Source organism: Hyla sarda, chromosome 1 (genome assembly GCF_029499605.1).
Source record: "Hyla sarda isolate aHylSar1 chromosome 1, aHylSar1.hap1, whole genome shotgun sequence".
In the NCBI taxonomy this organism is placed as follows: Eukaryota; Metazoa; Chordata; class Amphibia; order Anura; family Hylidae; genus Hyla; species Hyla sarda.
This window is the reverse complement of record NC_079189.1, coordinates 182,375,577-182,400,342: the sequence shown is the minus strand read 5'-3', so window position 1 is coordinate 182,400,342 and position 24,766 is coordinate 182,375,577. Positions and strand designations below refer to the sequence as shown.

Genomic DNA, 24,766 nt, shown 5'->3' with positions numbered 1-24,766 from the left:
GAAAAGTAGAGAAGAAGCTGTCTCTATTCCTCAAGTTGTATTACAGGTCTAATTACTAGGTAACATATAGCTGAAGAAAGGAAAGGACGGATAACTCACCAGAGTATCAAAAATACTTATTTATTCTTGTGTCTTAAAACATCTCATCAGAGACAAGGGGGTGCAGGCAGGTGGGGAGTGGAGTACAGAGACGCGAGTTACTAAAGACAACATCCGTTTCGTTCCAGTGTGGAACTTCTTCCGGTCTCTCTGCTTCCTTCTCATCACAGATGTGCTTTAAAGTAAGTGAAGGGGAGGGATTAACACCTCTAAAAGAAACACCTTATGTGCAATTACAGAACATTATAAAACCATTAAAAACAATCTTACAGCTTACAGAAAGGGGCCAAATTCTTCCCTATCATTTAACCCTGCTGGTCTAATTACTAGGTATGTGAGAGAAGACTATATTTACATGTGGGTAAGGGGGCACATTGAAGATGTGATCACATGATCATGCAACCCCGCCAACAATAGAGCACGTTATTCAAAATACATTTCCATGTTTACAAGAAGGTGGTACTTTGAAAGCAGTTTACAAGAGGTAGGCATGGTAGAAAACTATTTTTGGACTATAGTACAGTTTTAAAAAAAAGGGACAACCCCTTTAAAGAGGACCTGTGGCCAATCCCACTAAAATGAGATTGCATCATCATTAAATAGCTTAGGGTACCCTGATCACACATGTTTTTTAAAGTTTCTTGATACACTGTTCCATTCCTGAGGTATCAGGGTTTATAGTTTGTCTGATAATTTAGGGAATCAGTCAGATGGGCATGAACTTCATTTTAATAATGGCAGTGGCTATAAGGTGATTGGCCGGATTATACAGTCAAAGTGTGTATTAGGCATACAAGCCCATCAAAGTACAACATATACCCTGACTGTCTAAACCAACCCATAAAATGATAGTCACTCCTTATATTAAAAATCACTTTCCACCTGACTGATTCCCTGAATTGTCAGACAACCTATAAACCTTCATATCTTGGAAACAGAAGGGAGTATTAAGAAACTGTAACAAGGTGTGTGATGAGGGTACCCTAAACTATTTAATCTTTTGCCACAGGGACTCTTTAAAGAAGCTTTGCCAAGTGCATAGGATAGAGGTAGAAATGTTGAGCTTAGGAATATAAAGTTTAAAATGTGATTGTTAGGATTTTGTATTTACTTATGAAAACCCATATGAATGCTGCCAGAATTCATAGAGACAGCATGATGTGAGTCTCATTCCCCCGCCCCCACCCCCCACCCCTCAGGGAGCTTTGCGTTTTCCCTTTTTACCCTGTGTTGTGTTTAGATAGCGTAGCATAGCAGAGCTAAAATGGCAGAGTTAATAAAACAACTTGCCCAAAGGGAAAATATATAATAATTTAAATAAATCTGATCAAGACACATAAAGTACTTTTATAATGTTATCACAAATAGTACTGGCTTCAGCATGTTTTTGTGTGATTCACTCTTGATAGGATGTTGTATGATTCTTTAATTTTCAGTGTGGTATTGTCTCAGCAGCTCCCCTGCCTCAGGAGTTGTGTCAGGATCATGTCTCTGAGCTCAAGTTCCACCTCTTGAATTATGTAATCACCTCTGACCAGCCCCTACAGCTTATATCAACCGCTTCCTGTCATACACACACACACACTATATATATATGGATATTTAGGGAAGAATAAGATGTGTTTACAGCTTGCTTCCTTGTGATGAGCAAGGCAGGCAAAGGAACAGACAGGGAATAAATACAGCAGGATCTGTTGACTGAGCAATATTCTACAGCCACTCTAGGTGGTAAATGACAGGAAAGCTGTGGGAAATAAGGAGGCAGGGTATTTAGAGGGCTGTGATTAAGCACTAGAGAAAGCAATACATTCTGAGAATTGTAGGATGTTGCAATTACTAAACTAGGAAGCAGTGTTTCTGCCATGTTAGGAGAAAGGACTATAGATGCAGAAAAAAGTGGTGGTTTCTGCCTGGGGCAGACAGGTTAGCAATGTTATATTTCTGCAGCTTTTTTATATTTTTCTAAATATCCCTTTAAAAGCAATCAAGAAATATTTTTAATATAATTAACCTTTTATAGTAGTGATATTATTAGAGGCATGATATTGTGCATTGCCAAACTCTTCTTTTAGTAATGTTGAAAATCACCAAAAGAAAGTGGTTACTTGTAACTGTAGTATAAGATGTCAGATTTTTAAACAGTTGAAGAAAAAGGTTAAAATCATTATGGATGGAACTTTATAAATCTACTGCTTGACTATTTAGTGTATACAAATTGAGGTACTATATATTTATGAGATATTCATTTAGGGGGGCATTTACTAATCTTTTACTATGTAGTCTGGTTTTTACCCTGTTTTTTTCTACTTCATTTTTGACTATGTGCGACAAATTTACTAAATTGTTGCACGGCATTAATAAATTTGGCGCACATAGGCAAAAGTGGGAAATTTACTTCATGTAGTAGAAAAAATAGTCTGTTCCTTTTTCCTTCTGTCTGAATAGGTTTGGCTGCTGGTTTCCTTCTGGATCTTTTGTTTTTGAGTTTTTTTTAGCTTTTTCACCACATCTAAATAATTCAATAACTACAGTGGTCCCTCAAGTTACAATATTAATTGGTTCCAGGAAAACCATTGTAAGTTGAAACCATTGTATGTTGAGACCATAACTCTATGGAAACAGGGTAATTGGTTCTAAAGGCACCAAAATGTCATCCAAAAATAGGAAAAAGTGACAAAGAAAAATAAGTAGATAACTGATATAGATAAAGCAAATCCTTACATATAAAAGTAAGAAAGATCTGCTGGGAGCTGTAAATCACTGTCTATGTCAGTGTTTCCCAAGCAGGGAGCCTCCAGCTGTTGCAAAACTATAACTCCCAGCATGCCTGGACAGCCAAAGGCTGTCCGGGCATGCTGGGAGTTGTAGTTTTGCAAAAAATGGGGCCACCCTGCTTGGCAAACACTGGTCTATGTAGAGGACAGGAGCTTCTTCAGGGGTCCTGTACAGTACAGGCAATGTCCAAAACAAGTAATGGAGTTGCCCTCACCTGGTGTCCAAAAGAGCAGCTAACCCTGATACAGGTAAAGTGTACAGAACATGTAATACCAGTCAGTGCATACACTTCAGTAATACAGGGGTTTTACCAGTGAATGCCCATTTTGATTGGTTGGTTCTTCCAGCCATTGACACGTTTTACAGATCTGGACTGTCTGTAGCATTGTATGTTGAGTCTGGTTTCAACTTACGATGGTCCAGAAAAGACCATTGTATGTTGAAACTATTGTATGTTGAGGCCATTGTAAGTTGAGGGATCACTGTAAATTGTAGTCATGGCTCAGAAGTGGTAAACGGCGTTTAGTGTGTGTGTGTGTGTGTGTGTTTATTACATTTTTTTAACACAGTTTTTTTCTCCCTAAATGTACTTACACTTTTTTTTTTTTTGGTTACTTCTTCTACAGATCTGTGTATCCTGTGGACTCCTTCGGATTCGGTGGACTACTTCGATGACCAGCGTTTTTCTTTGCTTGATGTTAATAAAATGGTTAACGAGGGCTTGTGGGGGAGTGTTTTTTGTAATAAATTTTTTTTAAAACCTGTTGTGTTTTATTTTTATTTTACTTTACTAGACAGGCTTAGTAGTGGAAGCTGTCTTATAGACTGAGTCCATTACTAAACCGGGCTTAGCGTTAGCCACAAAAACAGCTAGCGCTAACCCCCAATTATTACCCCGGTACCCAACACCACAGGGGTGCCGGGAAGAGCCGGTACCAACAGGCCCGGAGCGTCAAAAATGGCGCTCCTGGGCCTAGGCGGTAACAGGCTGGCGTTATTTAGGTTGGGGAGGGCCAGTAACAATGGTCCTCGCCCACCCTGGTAACGTCAGGCTCTTACTGTTTGGTTGGTATTTGGTTGAGAATAAAAATAGGGGGACCCTATGCGTTTTTTTAATATATTTAATTATTTATTTTAAAAAAAAAAAACGCATAGGGTCCCCCCTATTTTCATTCTCAGCCAAATACCAACCAAACAGTAACAGCCTGACGTTCCCAGGGTGGGCGAGGACCATTGTTACTGGCCCTCCCCAGCCTAAATAACGCCAGCCTGTTACCGCCTAGGCCCAGGAGCGCCATTTTTGATGCTCCAGGCCTGTTGGTACCGGCTCTTCCCGGCACCCCTGTGGCGTTGGGTACCGGGGTAATAATAGGGGGTTAGCGCTAGCTGTTTTTGTGGCTAGCGCTAAGCCCAGGTTAGTAATGGACTCTGTCTATAAGACAGCTTCCACTACTAAGCCTGTCTAGTAAAGTAAGAAAAAAACACAACAGGTTTTAAAAAATTTTTATTACAAAAAACACTCCCCCACAAGCCCTCGTTAACCATTTTATTAAAATCAAACAAAGAAAAACGCTGGTCATCGAAGTAGTCCACCGAATCCGAAGGAGTCCACAGGATAAACGGATCTGAAATGAGAAGAAAACAAAAAAAATGGGTTAGTACATTTATGATCACCTGCTCACACATCTCCCGCCCCGCACGACTACAACTGCCAGCATGCCCTTACAGTAAGGACATGCTGGGAGTTGTAGTTGTGTGGTGCAGGAGATGTGTGGGCAAGTGACAAGCTTGTCCCCTGCCCCCAGCTGCAGGACTACAACTCCCAGCATGCCCTTACAGTAAGGTGGGGCGGAGGCCGGGCACAGTGTTTCCCAACCTGGGACTTGTAGTTTTGCAACATCTGGAGGCACCCTGGTTGGGAAACACTGTTTTAGGCCAGTGTTTCCCAACCAGGGTGCCTCCAGATGTTGCAAAACTACAAGCCCCAGCATGCCTGGACAGTCAAAGGCTGTCTAGGCATGCTGGGAGTTGTAGTTTTGCAACATCTGGAGGCAACCTGGCTGGGAAACACTGGCCTAAAACAGTGTTTCCCAACCAGGGTGCCTCCAGATGTTGCAAAACTACAAGTCCCAGCATGCCTGGACAGTCAAAGGCTGTCTAGGCATGCTGGGAGTTGTAGTTTTGCAACATCTGGAGGCAACCTGGCTGGGAAACACTGGCCTAAAACAGTGTTTCCCAACCAGGGTGCCTCCAGATGTTGCAAAACTACAAGTCCCAGCATGCCTGGACAGTCAAAGGCTGTCTAGGCATGCTGGGAGTTGTAGTTTTGCAACATCTGGAGGCAACCTGGCTGGGAAACACTGGAATAAAACAGTGTTTCCCAACCAAGGTGCCTCCAGATGTTGCAAAACTACAAGTCCCAGCATGCCTGGACAGTCAAAGGCTGTCTAGGCATGCTGGGAGTTGTAGTTTTGCAACATCTGGAGGCAACCTGGCTGGGAAACACTGGCCTAAAACAGTGTTTCCCAACCAGGGTGCCTCCAGATGTTGCAAAACTACAAGCCCCAGCATGCCTGGACAGTCAAAGGCTGTCCAGGCATGCTGGGAGTTGTAGTCTTGCAACAACTGGAGGCACCCTGGTTGGGAAGCCTGCGCAACTTACCGGCTTCCGTAGGATCCAGCGCTGCACGACACTGCCGCGCGACACTGCCGCGCGACAGTGCCGCGCGACGATCTCCGACAGCGATCGTCGCTGGAGCCTCGGAAGGGTAAGTGAACCTCTTCGCCGGTCCCCTTCAGCTGTTTAGTTTTGCAACAGCTGGAGGACTACAGTTTACAGACCACAAACCAGGGGTCTGCAAACTGTGGCCCTCCAGCTGTTGCAAAACTACAACTCCCAGCATGCCTGGACAGCCAATGGCTGTCCAGGCATGCTGGGAGTTGTAGTCTTGCAACATCTGGAGGCACCCTGGTTGGGAAACACTGTTTTAGGCCAGTGTTTCCCAACAAGGGTGCCTCCAGCTGTTGCAAAACTACAACTCCCAGCATGCCCGGACAGCCAATGGCTGTCCAGGCATGCTGGGAGTTGTAGTCTTGCAACATCTGGAGGCACCCTGGTTGGGAAACACTGTTTTAGGCCAGTGTTTCCCAGCAAGGGTGCCTCCAGCTGTTGCAAAACTACAACTCCCAGCATGCCCGGACAGCCAAAGGGTGTCCAGGCATGCTGGGAGTTGTAGTCTTGCAACATTTGGAGGCACCCTGGTTGGGAAGCTTGCGCAACTTACCGGCTTCCGTAGGATCCAGCGCTGCACGACACTGCCGCGCGACACTGCCGCGCGACAGTGCCGCGCGACGATCTCCGTCAGCGATCGTCGCTGGAGCCTCGGAAGGGTAAGTGAACTTCTTCGCCGGTCCCCTTCAGCTGTTTAGTTTTGCAACAGCTGGAGGACTACAGTTTACAGACCACACACCAGTGGTCTGCAAACTGTGGCCCTCCAGCTGTTGCAAAACTACAACACCCAGCATGCCCTGACAGCCAAAGCCTATGGCTCTCAGGGCAGGAGCCCGGGCTGACATTACAGTGCAGCCGCCCGGGCTCCTCATACGGCCTCCCCGCTACCCCCCTTGTCTCCCGTCCGGGCTCCTCACACGGCCTCCCCGCTACCCCCCCCCCTTGTCTCCCGCCCGCGCCGCTCAGCTCCCGCTGCTCCAAGACTACAACTCCCAGCGTGTCCTCACTGTAAGGCCATGCTGGGACTTGTAGTCTTGCAACAGCAGACAGATGGGAGTTGTGTGGCGCTGGCAGGTGAGAGGGGTGGGATGTAAATCACTGTAGTGACTGTAGTGCCCCGGTAGCGCAGTGAGGGTAGCGGGGAGAAAGTATGTCGGAGCCCGGGCGGCAGCAGCTTTTCCTGCTCCATGTTGGAGCTGGAGTAAATTTAGTCAATTTTTACGGCCGTTGCGACAGTTTATTGCGCAACTGCGACTGTCTCAGTTAATAAATTCCTGACCACTGCAAGTCAAAACTGAAAACTTGCGTAAATTAAGCGGGAAAAAAAAATTTGACTTTCTAGCTCTTGCTAGGGAAAGTCGCACAATTTATAGGGTAGGCGCAATTGCGACAATTTTGCGCCAAAAATAGTCAGAAAAAAATGACTAAACCCCTTAGTAAATGCCCCCCTTAGTCTTTACACTGTTTTGCAAAATAAATATATTGTTTTTTTAATGGTTAATTTTTGTTGGTATAGCAAAAGAGAACGGATACCCTACTTAAAGGGGTATTCCTATGCTGATTGTTGGTGGGGCATTAGAATAATAGAAAATAAAATATGCTTACCTACTCCCCACAACCCCTTGTACTCCCATTTTGCTCCTTCTGGTCCCCTTATGCTTCTAGCTTTCTTCTGCTTCAGAGATTAAAAGGTCAGTGTAGGTCCTGCCCGCTCAGCTAGTAACTGGCTGAGATGGGACACCGCTCTGGTCAGTGATTGGCATTTTGTTGTAGTTTTTTCAATTTTTTAAGGCCCCAGCAACAGATACATTTTTGTCAAATGTAGGAATATCCCTAAAATATGTGCACTTTTTGAGTACCTCCTGCCATTTCAGACCACATCAATGTTAGCTGATAAGTGCTGGAAGGGTTAAGATTTTTAAATTGAAGTAATTTACAAATCTATTTAACTTTCTGGCACCAGTTGATTTAAAAAAAAAAATTTTTTTCCAGTGGAGTGCCCCTTTAAACACAAAATAAACTATGTACAATATTTTAAAAGATCATCTTAAAGAGTAACCCCCGTCTTTGAGCAGATCTTTTGCTGAAGCCAGGTAAAGAAAGAGACACAGTCGGCACTGCTATTCTACTCGGCGCAATCTCCTTCACATGGAAACCAGTTCGCAAGTATACGAATACCAAGATAGCAAAGGCATCAACTAGTCCGGTGCGCAGTGATATAGCAAGATGCAAAGTCCAAAGTATAAGTTTCAGAAAGAAACTCACAGCACTTGTTCAGGATGCAGTTTAAAAGTCTTTAATCCCGTCAGGAGGGGGAGGAGAGATGGGACAGTCCCGTCTCTTCTCCCCCTCCCGACGCCTGTATGAACCTCTACCGGGATTAAAGGGGTTCTCCGGTGCTTAGACATCTTATCCCCTATCCAAAGGATAGGGGATAAGATGCCTGATCGCGGGAGTCCTGCCACTGGGGACCCCCGGGATCTTGCATGTGGCACCCCGTTTGTAATCAGTCCCCGGAGCGTGTTCGACCACAGGGCTGGCGGCGTGCAAGATCCCGGGGGTCCCCTTTGGAAGGGGGATAAGATGACTTTTAAACTGCATCCTGAATGAGTGCCGTGAGTTTCTTTCTGATACTTATACTTTTTCAGGGGCCCCCTATGTAAGATGAGTATGTGCCACTTATACTTTGTGACCCTTTTTACCATACAAGGAGGAGACAAGGGTGCTATCATGAGTCTGTTTTTTTTTGTTTGTTTTTTTGCTTCACGATGCGACTGTATCCTGAAGAAATGCAGCACATGGAAACAAGGTTCCACTTACTAGAGAACAAGAGGATGTTAGAGGATGGGAATTCCCAAGCTTTGTTTGAAGCTGATGTGATGACCTGCTGCTTGTGAAAAGATCTCAACCCGTGCCATAGGCTGCAGAACAGGCTGCCCCTACCTGAGAAAGAAGCCATCGAAAAACAAATCAGCCAAGTTGGGTAGAGTGAGAATGAGAGGGGAGGCTTTGTTAAGAACAAAGGAAAAGAAAGCTAAGTTGCCGACTGCAAAGACGGATCCGAGAAGGATGCAGTTCGCCAATTTCTGTACTGCAGTGTTCTTCATGCTAGGGTAAACTGGGATAGGGTAAACTGGAAAGCCACTGTAGTACACAGTTTGGATTTTTATTAAACCTTATTGGGGACAATGCAAGCCTATGTCACGCCCCCTCCCATAGGCTTGCATTGAGGGGGTGGAGCGTGATGTCACCCCGTGCTCAACAGGAGCGTGATGTCCGGCCCCTTGATCAACAGTAATCAGACCCGGAGCGAACACGCTCCAGGGACTGATTATAAACGGGGTGCGGCGTGCAAGATCACAGGGGTCCCCAGCTGCGGGACCCCCGCGGTCAGGCATCTTATCCCCTATCCTTTGGATAGGGGATAAGATGTCTAAGTGCCGGAGTGCCCCTTTAAAGGAGTTGTCCAGGCTATGAAAACTTAGGATAGGACATATTTTTCTTCGTGGGGTGTCCAACCGCTGATCCCCCCCCCCCCCCCGTGATCTACCGAAACATGCTATTTTGGCAAAGAGCCAGGAGCCCTGTATGGGAGATCACGGGTAGCCCCAACAGTCGGACCCCTGGCGAACTGAAACTTATCCCCCATCCTTAGGAAAGGGAATACATTTTCATATCCCGGAGTACTCCTTTAATGACCTAACATTGCTGGCTGTGTATATGGGGGCACAGTATATAATTTTTTTTATGGCTGGCTGTGTATAATTATATCTGTCTTCATATAGAGCAAAGAGAAAAAAAGACTACAAAGAAGACGTCACTTGTGATTTATTGATATCATGGTGTATTCCTCCTCCACTGTGTTCCATCAGAGCTGTAGTCACTTAGTACTCACGTTAGTACTGCAGCTATGATCAGTGTAATAAAAACTCCAAGAATATATTTACCACTGCTTAGCTCGTACTGGAATCATAAGTTCCCTTTTTATTTCACTTAAGCCTCTTAACCCTCTTAACCCTCCCAAAATGTCTTTGCACGTCCCAGCTAGTGCTAATTCCTAATTTTTACCCCAGTTGCCACCAAGAGTACTGAAAATAACCTGGTACCAGCACTCCTAGACTGTCAAAAATGAAAGGCAATAGCAAGCAAGTGTTACTATGCTGGGGAGGGCAAAAATAAGTGGGGCTTCTCACCCTGATGGTACCAGACTGCTACTGCTTGGTTTGTACCTGGCTGGTTATTGAAATTAGGGACCCCATGCTTGTTTGTCAGTAAATAAATACAAACGCATAGGGCATTACCACAATTTTTGCCAACAAACCAATCAGTAGCAGTGGGGTAACATCAGGGTGGGAAGCTCCATTTATTTTGGCCATATTTAAACATAGTTATTAGGTCTCCCCTAAGCCTTCTTTTTTCTAAACTAAATAACCCTAATTATGATAATCTTTCTGGGTACTGTAGTCCTCCCATTCCCCTTATTACCCTGGTTGCCCATCTTTGAACCCTCTCCAGCTCCCCTATATCTTTCTTGTACACTGGTGCCCAGTACTGTACACAGTATTCTATGTGTGGTCTGACTAGTGATTTGTACAGTGGTAGAATTATTTCCTTGTCGTGGGAATCTATGCCCCTATTGATGCACCCCATGATTTTATTTGCCTTGGCAGCAGCTGCCCGACACTGGTCACTACAGCTAAATTTACTATTAACTAAGACTCTCAAGTCCTTTTCCACGTCAGTCGTCCCAAGTGTGCTCCCATTAAATACTTAATCCCAGCTCCGATTTTTCTTTCCCATGTGCATAACCTTACATTTATCAGTGTTGAACCTCATCTGCCACTTCCCAGCCCAAACCTCCAACCTATCCAGATTCATTTGTAACAGTGCACTGTCCCCTATAGTGTTAACCACTTTACAGAGTTTAGTATCATATGCAAAGATTGCTACTTTACTATTCAACCCCTCTACAAGGTCATTAATGAATATGTTAAATAGGACAGGACCCAAGACTGACCCTTGTGGTACCCCACTAGTAACAGTCACGCAATCAGAATAAGTACCATTAATAACCACCCTGTTTCCTTTCACTGAGCCAGTTACTTACCCACTTACACACATTCTCCCCCAGCCCCATCCTTCTCATTTCATGCACTAACCTTTTATGTGGCACCGTTTCAAATGTTTTGGAAAAATCCAGATATATGACATCCAGCGATTCCCCCTGGTCCAGTCTGGAGCTCACTTCCTCATAAAAGCTAATCAGATTAGTTTGACAGGACCGATCCCTCATAAAGTCATGCTGATATGGAGTCCTACATTTATTTTTATCAAGATACTCCAAAATAGCATCCCTTAGAAAACCCTCAAACTATTTACATTCAACAGAGGTTAAACTAACAGGTCTATAGTTCCCTAAGTCACCTTTTGACCCATTTTCTTAAATAATGGCACCACATTTGCCATGCACCAGTCCTGGGGAACAGTGCCTGTTACTATAGAGTCCCTGAATATTAAAAATTGGGGTCTATCTATTACATTACTTAATTCCTTTAGAACATGGGGGTGAATGCCATCTGGACCTGGCGATTTGTGATTTTTGATTCTTTGTAGGCGACACTGTACTTCTTCCTGGGTTAGACAGGTGACCTGTGTCATATACCATGGCAAAATATGTATTCATGTTGCATTGTGATTGCTTGTCATTTGTGATACGTGTTCTGAAAAATTTCTATCAGTATGCACGACTGTTAATTCCATTACACACCTATCTGCATTACTTAGCATTTCAAAGAATCTAGCCTGTTGTGATCTAGCTGCCAGGAGACGACCATCTAAGCTATGGCTTCCAGTGACCATTTGGGGGCAATTAACATAACTGTGCTAATCAATGGACACTGCTTGCCTGGATGGTAAAGTTGACACCTTTCCAGACAAGCAGACTCGAAGGCCTGATGTCAATAGATCAAAGGAATGTTTAGGATGTAGCTCCCTGTAGAAATGCCATATCTTCCAAATATTAAATATGGGGGTCAGGGTAGTGTATTGGTCCCTGCCCGAACTGTATGCACTGGGTAAATCATACACAATAAGGGGGTCATGTCAGGTACCCCTAGAAAGAGAATTTGATGGAGAACCCAAATATTAGAAAAGTATGTGGGTGCCTGGCCCATGATAGAAGATAGAAGACATTTTCTATTCTTTGGGCATAAAGGTATCATAAGGGAGTGGCAACATCTACCTCTCCTCCTTGTCCTGCCCAGGGGCTGAACACAAAGGTGTCTCTTGTCCATAGCAGGATATAAAACTGCAGACCTAGGGGGACTAGGGCGCTTGCATGGGGGACGAGATCTAATTTTGGATGCCAAACGCCATTTCCTACCAGACTCCATGGGATAGAACTCTAACTTTTGTAAGTAAGGACTCTATGTTTTTTCCCTTTTATTTTATTTTCTGTTTGGTGAAACTTTGTCTTGATAACATCTATTTTTATATGTACTGTGAATATTTTTCTTTCATAATAAATCATTCATTTATTAAGTACCGCCTTATGTCTGGTAAAACGGACGTACATTGTACTTGAAGAGATTGAAGTTATAGTCTTAAGTTTACTTCGACTACATTATAGATTTGGATTAGTCTTTTTCCTGTTTTTATATACTACTGGGGATGGTAGATTATATTTGGGAATTGTAGCATATCCAGATTGGATTGATAGCTTCCTGTCGGCTTGAGATTGACAGGTGGTGGCAGCGATTTAATTGGGTGGTGTAAGAGGGATTTTTTATCATTATTTTCGGTCGAGTGTAGACAAATAGGGATTTTATAGATAATCCTACCACCCGCACGTCTCGGTTCATGACAACCTGTACTGGGGAGTTTATCTTGCTGTATTTAACCTGGCATTTCATTTTCCTCGGTGAATACAGTGGAGAAGAATTTGTTTAATATATTTGCTTTTTCCTGATCCCCGTTTATAATTTCTTCATCATTTTTTTTTAAATCTTCCTCTCCAGCCGCTACACCGACGCCTCCTCCCTGTGCCAGTCACTACACTGGTTACCAATTCAGTCCAGAGTACAGTACAAAATCCTCAGTCTCACACACAAAGCTCTCCACAATGCTGCACCTCCCTACATCTCCTTTCTCATCTCTGTCTACCATACACGTTCTCTCCGATCTGCTAATAACCTCCCACTAACATCTTTTATAATCCGAACTTGTCTCTCCCGTCTCCAAGACTTCACTCGTGCTGCACCGGTTCTCTGGAATGCTATCCCTCAATCCCTCAGACTCAACAACAACATCCATAGTTTCAAACGTGGCCTAAAAACACATCTCTTCAGACAGGCCTATAACAGTCTCTAATTGGCCTCAACATATCCCCAACATGTCCTCAACATATCCCCAACATATTCCCAACATATCCTCAACATATCCTCAACATATCCCCAACATATCCCCAACATATCCCCAAAATATCCTCAATATATCCCCACACCTATTGTTTGAATAGTTATTGTGTAATTTTATGTCTGATACTTGTCTTTGTTTGTACCCCATAATTGTAAGCGCTGCGGAATCTGTAGGCGCTATATAAATAAAATAAATAAATAAAGGGCTTACACTTTCATTTTTGTCCCAGTACCCCGGTTTATATCACGATAGTTAAAGTCCGCCATTATTTTCACATCATTTTGATTTGCTGCCTTGTTTATTTGCCTCAGTAATTGATCTTCTGCCTCTTCCATTATGTTTGGTGGCTTATAGCAAACCCTTATCAGAATTTTTTTGATTATTATCTCCATATATTTCTACCCATAATGATTCTATATTATTGTTTCCCTCCCATATATCCTCCCGCAGTGCGGCCTTCAGACTGGACTTTACATAAAGACAAACTCCTCCCCCTTTCCGTTTTGTCCAATCCTTCCTGAATAGACTATAACCCTGTATGTTGACCCCTCTGTCACAGCTGCACTTCTGCAGCTTGACAGCACTGATGTCAGAAATGACATTCCATGCAGTCTAGCCGACAGAAGTCAGAAGAAGAATTGTGACCAGCTAGGGACACATGATTAGCTTTTCAAGATAAAGAAGGTATTTGCAAGGCTCGGCAGGGATCGAGGTAGATGAGTTTAGCTTGTTTATTATTTTACCTCCAGCCCCCGAAAGTGTAAAAAGCTTGGACAACCCCATTAAATATGAGCCAACATGTGATGAGGGGGCTTTTTTTTTTGTATGTTTTTTTTTTTTTTTTTTGTATTAACCCCTTAGGGGCTCAGCCCATTTTCACCTTAAGGTTGCATTTTTAAAACTTGCATTTTTGTTTTTTCCTCATTCCCTTATAAAAAACATAACGCTTTCAATTTTGTACCTACAGACCCATATAAGGTCTTGCTTTTTGCATCACCAATAGTACTTTGTAATGACATTACTTATTTTATAATATAATCGGTGGCAAAACAAACAAAAAAATATTTTGTGGGGGGAAATTAAAAAAAACACCATTTTGTAATTTTAGGGGCTCCCGTTTCTACGCAGTGCTCTTTTCCATAAAAATGACACCTTATCTTTATACTGTAGATCCATACGGTTACAAAAATACCCAATTTATATGGGTTTTATTTTATTTTATAACTTTTTATTTTTCCACATATGGGGCTATATGAGGGCTAATTTTTTTGCGCCGTCTGTAGTTTTTATCTTGATGGGACTTTTTGATCACTTTTCATTAATATTTTTATGGTATATGAAGTGACCAAAAATGCTCAATTTTGGATTTGGTATTTTTTTACATGTACGCCATTGATCGTGCAGTTTAGCTAACCTTATATTTTAATAATTTGGACATTTATGCAAGCAGCGATACCGCATATGATTATTTTTATTCTTTATTACATTATTTTATTTAAAAAATGGGAAAAGAGGTTTAAAGGGGTACTCCGGTGGAAAACATTTTTTTTAAATCAACTGGTGCCAGTAAGTTAAACAGATTTGTAAATGAAACCAAATAAAATAGACAAATTCAGAGAGCACAGTCAGACTGCTATAAAGTATCCAGCATATACATCTGCCAATCACCTAATGAACAGAAAAGCCAGCCGGTAACTGGAATGATAGCTACTGAGGGGTGCTCAGCTGCAAAGAATGAAGCAAAAATGCAAAATATCATAGAAGAATGAGAGCTTGCACTCACCGCTCCTGTAGACTTTATCTTGTGGGTGATCCATTCCGGCAGGGAGACTTCATTGATGCGGGGTGCTCAGGTGCTCAGCCTCTCTGAGAGGCCGGAAGGAGCACACACTTACTGTGCGAAAACGGCTGTTAGCCTCTGAGCACCCCGCATCAATGAAGTCTCTCTGCTGGAACCGATCACCCGCAAGATAATTTCTACAGGAGCAGATTTGTAAATGACTTCTATTATCTTTACCCTTCCAGTACTTTTTAGCAGCTGTATGATACAGAGGAAATTATTTTCTTTTTTAATTTCTTTTTGTCTTGTCCACAGTGCTCTCTGCTGACACCTTTGTCCATGTCAGGAACTGTACAAAGCCGCATAGGTTTGCAATGGGGATTTTCTCCTGCTCTGGACATTTCCTAATATGGGCATCAGGTGTCAGCAGAGGTCACTGTGGACAAAACAAAAAAGAAATTAAAAAAAAAAAAATTTCCTCTGTAGCTTATAGCTGCTAAAAAGTGCTGTAGGGGTAAAGATTTTTTAATAGAAGTTATTTACAAATCTGTTTAACTTTCTGGCACCAGTTGATTAAAAAGAAAATGTTTTCCACTGGAGTACTATGGGGGCTGAAAAAAAAAAAGTTAATAAAAGTTCATTAAAGGAGTACTCTGGTGGAAATTTTTTTTTTTTAAATCAGCTGGTGCCAGAAAGTTAAACAGATTTGTAAATTACTTCAAAAAAAAAAAAATGTTTACCCTTACAGTACTTTTTAGCAGCTGTATGCTACAGAGGAAATTCTTTTCTTTTTGTCTTGTCCACAGTACTCTCTGCAGACACCTGATTCCCATATCAGGAACTGTCCAGAGCAGAAGAAAATCCCCATTGCAAACCTATGCTGCTCTGGACAGTTCCTATGCTGCTGTGGACAAGACAAAAAAGAAATTCAAAAAGAAAAGAATTTCCTCTTTAGCATACAGCCGCTAAAAAGTCCTGGAAGGGTAAAGATTTTTTAATAGAAGTCATTTACAAATCTGTTTAACTTTCATGCACCAGTTGATTTAAAAAAAATCCACCAGAATACCCATTTAAACCCCATAAACGGAACCAGGGCATACATGAATGCCCTGCATCCATAAGGACTCGGGATTCAGGGCGTACCTGTATGCCCTGCATCCCCAAGAGGTTAAATCACATTTTGTATCATATCAGTTAGACCTCTTGCTGTTCTTAGAGAACTTAGTCCAGTCATTTCTGTGCCATTGTTCATAATTAGAGAATCTCTGGTGTCTGGTATTGTGCCGTGAGGCTCATGCAAAGCAAATGTGCCAATCTTCAAAAAGGCTCTAGGTCTTCCTGAGGTAATTATGGGGCTCATAAGGGACTACGTAAAGATATACAAGGGGGTAAAAAAATTTATAGTTATAGCCAGCATGAGTTTACTAAGGACATAAGTTGTCAAACCAACCTAATTTGCTTTTATGAAGATGTGAGCAGAAGCCTGAGGGATGGCTGTGGATATAGTGATTTTGGATTTTGGAAAGGCATTTGACACTATCCCTCATAGATTCCTGAAAGGTAAATTATTTGACTTTAGGTCTAGAAATTTTAGTTTGTAACTGGATTGAAAACTGGCTTAAGGATCGTACCTACAGAGTTGTTGTCAATGATTTGTACTCTAATTGGTCCCCGGTTATTAGTGGGTACCCCAAGGTTCAGCTACTGGGCCCACTTGTGTTTAATCTATTTATTAATGGTATAAAGGGTGAGATTAACCACTCTGTATCTATCTTTGCAGGTGACAACTAGCGTTGTAGTATGGTACAGTCTATAGAGGATGTGCATAAGTTACAAGAGGACTTGGATAGACTAAGTGTCTGGGCATCCACTTGCCAAATGAGGTTCAATGTGGATAAAAGTAAAGTTATGCATCTAGGTAAAGTCACTGAACGAGAATGATCTAGGTGTTCATGTAGATCATAGACTACAGAATAGCATGCAATGTCAGGCAGCTGCTTTTAAGGCCAGCGGGATATTGTTATGTTTCAAAAGAGGCATGGACTTTCGGAACAGGGGCATAATTCTACTACTTTATAAAGCATTGGTACGGCCTCACCTAGAATTTTCTGTTCAGTTTTGGGCATCGGTTCACAAAAGGGACGTCCTGGAACTGGAAAGGGTACTAATAAGGGGCCTGGAAAATCTTTGCTATGAGGAAAGATCAAAAGAATTGCATTTCTTTAGTCTTCAGAAGAAATGTTTAAGAAGGGATATGATCATCTTATTTAAGTATATAAATGGTACATACAAAAAATATGGGGGAAATCTGTTGCAGGTCAAACCTTATCAAAAGACGGGGGCACTCCCTCTGTCTGGAGAAAAAAAATGTTTAGTCTCCAGGGGGTGACAAGCCTTCTTTACCATAAGAACTATTAATTTATGAAACAGTCTACCTCAGGAACTGGTCACAGCAGAAACAGTTTTCGGCTTCAAAAAATTATAAATACATTCCTAGAACAAAATAATATTAATGCATATGCAGAAATATAGAATCACATCCCCTCCCCTTTATCCAACCATACCCCTTCACCTCCTTGATTAAGCTTGATGGATATGTCTTTTTTCAACCATACTATGTAACTACTGTATGTAACATAGCATGCATTTGGAGAATGAGTAGTGACAAATCCAACTTTATTGCCAAGGTAGGTAAAAATATAAATGTAGCTGAACTATTTAACAAAGAATCTTCTCCATCTATTGAGATGCTCCTGATGCCAGTCTATTGGCTAAATTAATGTCCCAGTAATGTTAAAGGGGTTCCACAATTTAACTAAATCACAAACTACAGCCTAGAGCAGTAAAACAACAAAATAGAGCATTTTTACCTTGCCTAGCCCAGTACCAGCCCTCCAGTCCACCCCAGTGCCTGTGCTTACTTTCCTTAATAACTGTCTGTCCCCGCTTTCCTCATGATGTTCTGAACACTGTGCAGCCAATTACTAAGACTGCAGAGGGTTCAGAATGCCATCAGCAGAGCAGGGAGAGACAACCATCAGGGGAATATTAACTTATTATTTCCTGTAACAACATATTTCAACATATTGCATCTCTTGTCCTCACTCATGTCAGTACCTGGCCCTTGTGCCCTAGTGGGGCTTACAATCTAATTTAATTATCTCTTAAATACACATATGTTCCCTAAGCTTCATTAATCAGTGTTTAATGGTTAAATATCAGTATTTTAACTAAGCTACATAAAGAGTATTTTTGAAATGTGGGTGGGAGGAAACCCTCACAAGCAAATGGTCTACATTTTTTTGCATGGGGTATGTAGTATTAAAAGACGCTCATTGAAATTCATAGGCAATAATATAATACATGTACTGTAGTTATACCCTACAGAGGACAACCCTTTAAAGAGGTAATTGAATAAGACATATATATCACCCATCTCCTGAGTAGGTGATAAATGTTAAATCATTAGGAGGCCAACAACTGGGACCTCAACAATCACTTGGATTGTACAATTATGGTAAGAAGCAGCTTGTATGGAGAAGTGGTTGAGCACCTACTGCTCTTCCAAGCAAACTCTATTAATATACCTTATATGTATCCATTGCAATGTTATACTTAAAGTGTACCTGTCTTTAGCAAAAACTTTTAACATAATGTAGATAACATATGTATATTTTTAATATACATTGGTTAAAAAATGTGTATATTTTTGTCCCTGCAGCTATTGCCTGTGTGTCTCTGAGAGGAGACCAAACACAGGAAGTGTGGGTGTTATGGGCAGGGCTCCGGTCATTCATTCTGACTGTGAGCGCTCCCCTTCTCCTGTTACCGGCAGCTCCGGGACTCGCTGTGTGGGACGCGCCCGCATGCGAGTCCCGGGCATCTCCTTACCCCATGCTGTCTCCGGCTCCTCTCTGCCTGACAGTCCCTTAGGGCACGCGCCCATGCCGTCACTATGCGATTTAAAGGGCCAGTACGCCCTTAATTGTGGTCACCTGTGCTGACTCTGAGTCATCACTTCCCTTTCCCTGTGCCGGATCTTTGTTTGCCCTAGTGCCATTGAGAAAGTGTTTTCCTGTTTTGCCTACCCATGTTCTGACCTTCTGTTCAGTGACCTGACCTTGCTCCTGTGCCGCCTGCCTATTGACCTCCTTCTACTTTCCTGACACGTACCTTTGCCGCCTGCCCTGACCATCAGCTATCCTGACTATGAGTTGCCGTTTCCCTACTGTGCCACATATCTCCTCAGCAGCCTGTGTGGACGAGTCGTGTCAGGGGAGTCGACCCGGATGCCGTCTGCCGCAGCAAGTCCATCCCGCTTTGCGGCAGGCAAGCCAGCGGCACCTTAGACTCCGCTCCCTGACAAAGCCCAAGCCATCGTCCACACAGGTACAACGGATCTACTACCTCTGTGAGTGTAGCAGTGGGTAGACAAGCAGGGCTCTGTACACTGAGAACAAACAGGGTTCTGTACAGTAAGGACAAGCAGGTCTCTGTGCAGGCTCCTGGCTTGTCAATCATTCTCCTGTGTTAGTCAGGGACATGTACAGAGCCTCACTGCACAGAGCCCTGCTTGTCTTCAGTGTATAGACCCCTGCTTCACGAATATAATTTTTTTTTACGTATTTGGTATCACCACATGCGGAATTGTCCAGACTAATAAAATAAAATATATATTTTTTTAACGTTTACGCCGTTTACCAAGTGGGATCATAATCCCACTTGGTAAACGGCGTAAACGTTAAAAAAAAAAATACCAAACACCAAAAATAATGATTTTTTAATTACATTATATATCAGGATTTTTTTTTTTTGAAAAGTGATCAAAATGTCTCATGAAAACCAATCAAACCTACAGATCACAGCGCAAAAAATGAGCCCTCATACATTCCCATAGACAGAAAAATTTAAAGTTGTAGGGGTCAGAAAATGACTATTTTAGGCATAACAATTTTGTTTAAAAAAAATTTGGCTTTTTTTTGTAGTTCAATAATAGAAAAACCATATAATTGGATATCAATTTAATTGCTTTGGCCTACCTAGTAAAGATAATGTATCATTTTACCATAAAGTGCACTGTGTAAAAACCAAACCCCACAAAAATTGCAAAATAGCTTTTTTTTCTATAAATTTCCTCCCACAAATAATAATATTTTGTTTTTTGCGGTGCATTTTATTGTAGAATGAAAATTGTCTTTACAAAGTATAATTGGTTGCAAAAAAAAACAAGCTCTCCTATAGGTCTGTAGGAGGAAAAATAATAGAGTTGTGGATGTATATGTTGTACATCTTAGCAAAACATTAACCTTTCTAATATAGTTCATAAGAAAATTTTGTTTCCTTTATATAGACATCATGGCTTATAAAATCATGGCTTTCTCCTAGCTGAAGCACAGGCATGGACAAAGTCCAGTAAGTGAGGATGGGCTGGCACTCCTCTGTGCTCTCTCCTGTCTGATAGTACTCCTCTGTGCTCTCTCCTGTCTGATAGCACTCCTCTGTGCTCTCTCCTGTCTGATAGTACTCCTCTGTGCCCTCTCCTGTCTGATAGGACTCCTCTGTGCTCTCTCCTGTCTGATAGTACTCCTCTGTGCTCTCTCCTGTCTGATAGCACTCCTCTGTTCTCTCTCCTGTCTGATAGTACTCCTCTGTGCCCTCTCCTGTCTGATAGGACTCCTCTGTGCTCTCTCCTGTCTAATAGTACTCCTCTGTGCTCTCTCCTGTCTGATAGTACTCCTCTGTGCTCTCTCCTGTCTGATAGCACTCCTCTGTTCTTTATCCTGTCTGATAGTACTCCTCTGTGCTCTCTCCTGTCTGATAGGACTCCTCTGTGCTCTCTCCTGTCTGATAGTACTTCTCTGTCCTCTCTCCTGTCTGATTGCACTTCTCTGTGCTCTCTCCTGTCTGATAGTACTCCTCTGTGTTCTCTCCTATCTGATAGCACTCCTCTGTTCTCTCTCCTGTCTGATAGCACTCCTCTGTGCTCTCTCCTGTCTGATAGTACTCCTCTGTGCTCTCTCCTGCCTGATAGGACTCCTCTGTGCTCTCTCCTGTCTGATAGTACTCCTCTGTGCTCTCTCCTGTCTGATAGTACTCCTCTGTGCTCTCTCCTGTCTGATATTACTCCTCTGTGCTCTCTCCTGTCTGATAGCACTCCTCTCTGCTCTCTCCTGTCTAATAGTACTCCTCTGTGTCTGATAGGCCCCCTATCATTCTACAGGCCCCCTTTAACTCTGATCCATGCAAAGCTATTGCTTTCCAGGGATCAGTGTAAAATATCAGTGTGTGCATTGTTATAGCCCCCTATGGGAGCTATAACAGTGCAAAAAAAGTGAAAAAAAAGTTAATAAAGGTCATTTAACCCCTTCCCTAACAAAAGTTTGAATCATCCCCCTTTTCCCATAAAAAAAACTGTGTAAATAAAAATAAACATATGTGGTATTGTCACGTGCGGAAATATCCAAACTATAAAAATATATCATTAATTAAACCGCACGGTCAATAACGTGCGCACAAAAAAAATCCAAATTCCAAAATAGCGTATTTTTGGTCACTTTTTATATCATGAAAAAATTTATAAGAAGCGATCAAAAAGTCCAATCAATACAAAAATGGTACCAACAAAATGAGCCCTAATACCAGCCCATACGCGGAAAAATAAAAAAGTTATAGGGTCAGAAGATGAGAATTTTTAACATATACATTTTCCTTCATGTAGTTATGATTTTTTCCGAAGTATGACAAAATCAAACCTATATAAGTAGGATATCCTTTTCTTCAATTTTGTCGCACAATGATTTTTTTTCCGTTTCGCTGTGGATTTTTTGGTAAAATGATTAATGTCACTGCAAAGTAGAATTGGTGGTGCAAAAAATAAGCCATCACATGGAATTTTATGTGCAAAATTGAAAGCGTTATGATTTTTAGAAGGTGATGAGGGGTTAATGTTTTGCCAAAATGTACAACATATAAAACTTTCTGTATCTGACATTGCCCAATTAAGGCCAATTAAAATGGACTGTGTCCTTAAGGGGTTAAATGTATTTGTAAGTGCTGGTACTGATGACACTTTGATATTACCAACATTTTGATACTTTATAAAATCAATGTGTGACATTGCAAATGAGTATAAGTTCATATGTCACTGTACTATTGGTTTTGTTTGGATTGTATGCAAGTGTATTTTATGTTTACTCTGTTATATATTAAACTCTGATTATGAGCCCCCGAGGCCTGCACATGGACAGAAGAAAAGAAAACATGTGCCTCACATTATAGTTGAACGGTATAAAAAAAATTGTCTTTAAAGTCCTGCCAAAATAAATAAATGTTTTTATTTCCTAAAGGCTAAACCATGGGGCAAAGCAAGGGCATCAACCATTCTTAAGGAAGTATCAATCAACAGTGGAATAAATTCAATCTTTCAGGTATTTATAGCAATGTAGACCTTCCAAATAACATACCACAAAAAATTTTTGATAATTTAATATATGCTGCTGAACATTACAGAAATTTATTTCTACTCAAATAGATCTATAAATCTACATAAATATGAATTCAAACAGATCTATAAATATACATAAACAGAAACAAAGATAATTGCTAAATCTATTATTGCTTTTTTTTTAAATTGGTTTTCCCAAATATAAGTTATCCTCTATCCTTAGGGGAAAACTACTGTATCTGATCATGGAGGGCTGAGTGAGTACTAGGACCCCTTGCATTCTGCAGAATGGGAAACTAAGTATACCCTGAGAATAAAGAAGATGTTGTACATTCCCACCACTGCTCCATTTATTCCATATTGAAGCTGATAAAGATAGACGAACGCTGTACTCAAATATCTTCGGTAGTTTGCATAGAGAATAAAAGTAGTCAGTTATCTGTTCTCAGAGCAGTCTCTCTTCCCCAGTCTAGAGATCGCAGGGGGGCCCAGTAGATATCTCAGAAGAAAAAAGGTGATATTAAAGCTCCACTAAAGAATCTAAACTTTAATCAATTCCATTAAAATCCATGTGCTCAAAAACAAAACATTTAAAAGTTAAATGAAACGCTGACGCGTTTTGGTTTGTCAAAAAACCTTAATCATGGCGGACCTTTGAAAGCTTGCTCATCTCAACTGATAATAATAATGATAATGACAACCCAGCAGGATAAAGAAAGGCAGAGGAATATATTACGTTCAGGAGGTAGCATTGTGTACAGGCAGTAGTAAGAACAGTGGTATTTAAACAAAGCACAGATGCCTAAAACGTCATAGGTTATCAGAAATGAGTGAAAAAGCTTTGATTTTCCTTACAGGCATAACATTATCCTATGGGAGTTGAGGATGAGCAATTCATGAGAATAGAAACACGTTAAATGGGAGATTAATAGGTCTGAGTTGCAATTTCAGACGCAGCTCCTGGACAAGACACAGTTTTTTTTTATGCCAATTAATTTACTATATTTGCAATAGCATTCATAAGTACATAATTATAAATAAAGTGGTTTCCAAAACTAAAGGCATAAGCTTTACTTTTTTCTTCTTTTAAAACATTTTTTTTAACCCCTTAAGGACATAGCCCATTTTAACCTTAAGGACACACCAATTCTATTTTTGTGTTTTTATTTTTTCCTCCTCGCCTTTTAAAATCCATAACTCTTATATTTCCATTCACAGACCCATATGAGGGCTGGTTTTTTGCATTACCTGTTTCACTTTGTAATGACATCACTCATTTTACCCTAAAATGTATGGTAAACAAAAAAAATATATTTTTTGTGTAAGGAAATGTAAACAAAAATCACAATTGTGCAAATTGGGGGGGGGGTCGTTTTCACTCTCTACACTTTACAGTAAAAATTACATGTTTTCTTTATGCTTTATTCAATACAATTAAAATGATACCCATGGTTACATACATTTCTATTATTGTATTGCTTTTAAACAAATCAGTATGTTTAAAATTGCCCTACTTTGACCACCTCTAACTTTCTTATTTTTTTGTATTCAGGGATATATGAAAACTCATTTTGTGTGCCATGATCTGTAGTTTGTTGTATACCACGTTTGTGCATATGTGCATATTTTGATCGTTTTGTATTAAATATTTTAGTAGTTTGATGTGACAAAAAAGCTGAAATTTTTGACTTTTTTTGTTACGTTTATGCCGTTCGCCATTGGGGATCATTAACATTATATTTTTATAGTTTGGACATTTAAGCACGCGATGATACCAAATATGTTTATTATTTATCTTTTTTCATGCTTTTGTGTATTAATATGGGGAAAAGGGGTGATTTAAAACTTTATTGGGGAGGGGCTTTTTCAAATTTTTTTTTCTCACTTTTTTTTAAAACTTTTTTTTACATTTATTTTACACTTTTTTAGTCCCCATAGGGGACTATTTATAGCAATCATTAGATTGCTAATACTGTTAAGTGCTATGCATAGGGCATAGCACTGATCAGTATTATCAGCGATCTTCTGCTCTGGTCTGCTGCCAGTGCAGAAGACCCGGTAGACAGACGAAGGCAGATGAAGGGACCTTGTCCACCATCTTGGCTGATCTGATCCCCAATCAATCAGATCAGCCATTGTAAGCGCCACACTGCCGCAGATGCCGTGATCTGTATTGATAGTGGCATCTGAGGGGTTAATGGCAGACATCAGCATGATCACTGATGTCTGCCATTACCGGCAGGTCAGCGGCTGCTGACAGCCGCCAGGACATGCTGCGAATGAAGCGAGCGCAGCTCCTGCGCTCGTATCACAGCTACACCATAAATGTATGGCGCTGCGTGCGAAGTTACTTGCGCAGCGCCATACATATATAAGGTCATAAAGCAGATTCATAGTCTGGCACTTGAGTGATTAAAGTGAATACGTCACCTAGATTTTATTTTTTTTGTCAATACGTGCATCAGACCCAATCTAGATCACTAGTATTGGAGCATTTTCTGGGCATGCTTTGTGACCTGTG

At 41.3% G+C, this 24,766-nt stretch overlaps 1 long non-coding RNA gene across 1 annotated transcript in view; it reads right to left on the bottom strand.

Annotated features, from left to right (window-relative positions):
• The window catches only part of LOC130361859 (uncharacterized), a 30,698-nt gene that overhangs the window by 838 nt on the left and 5,094 nt on the right, over positions 1-24,766 (bottom strand). The window contains exons 2-3 of the long non-coding RNA XR_008891181.1: positions 16,900-16,991; positions 100-274 (exon numbers count right to left, since the gene is read on the bottom strand). This is a non-coding gene — a long non-coding RNA (uncharacterized LOC130361859). The remainder of the gene's footprint in view (positions 1-99; positions 275-16,899; positions 16,992-24,766) is intronic.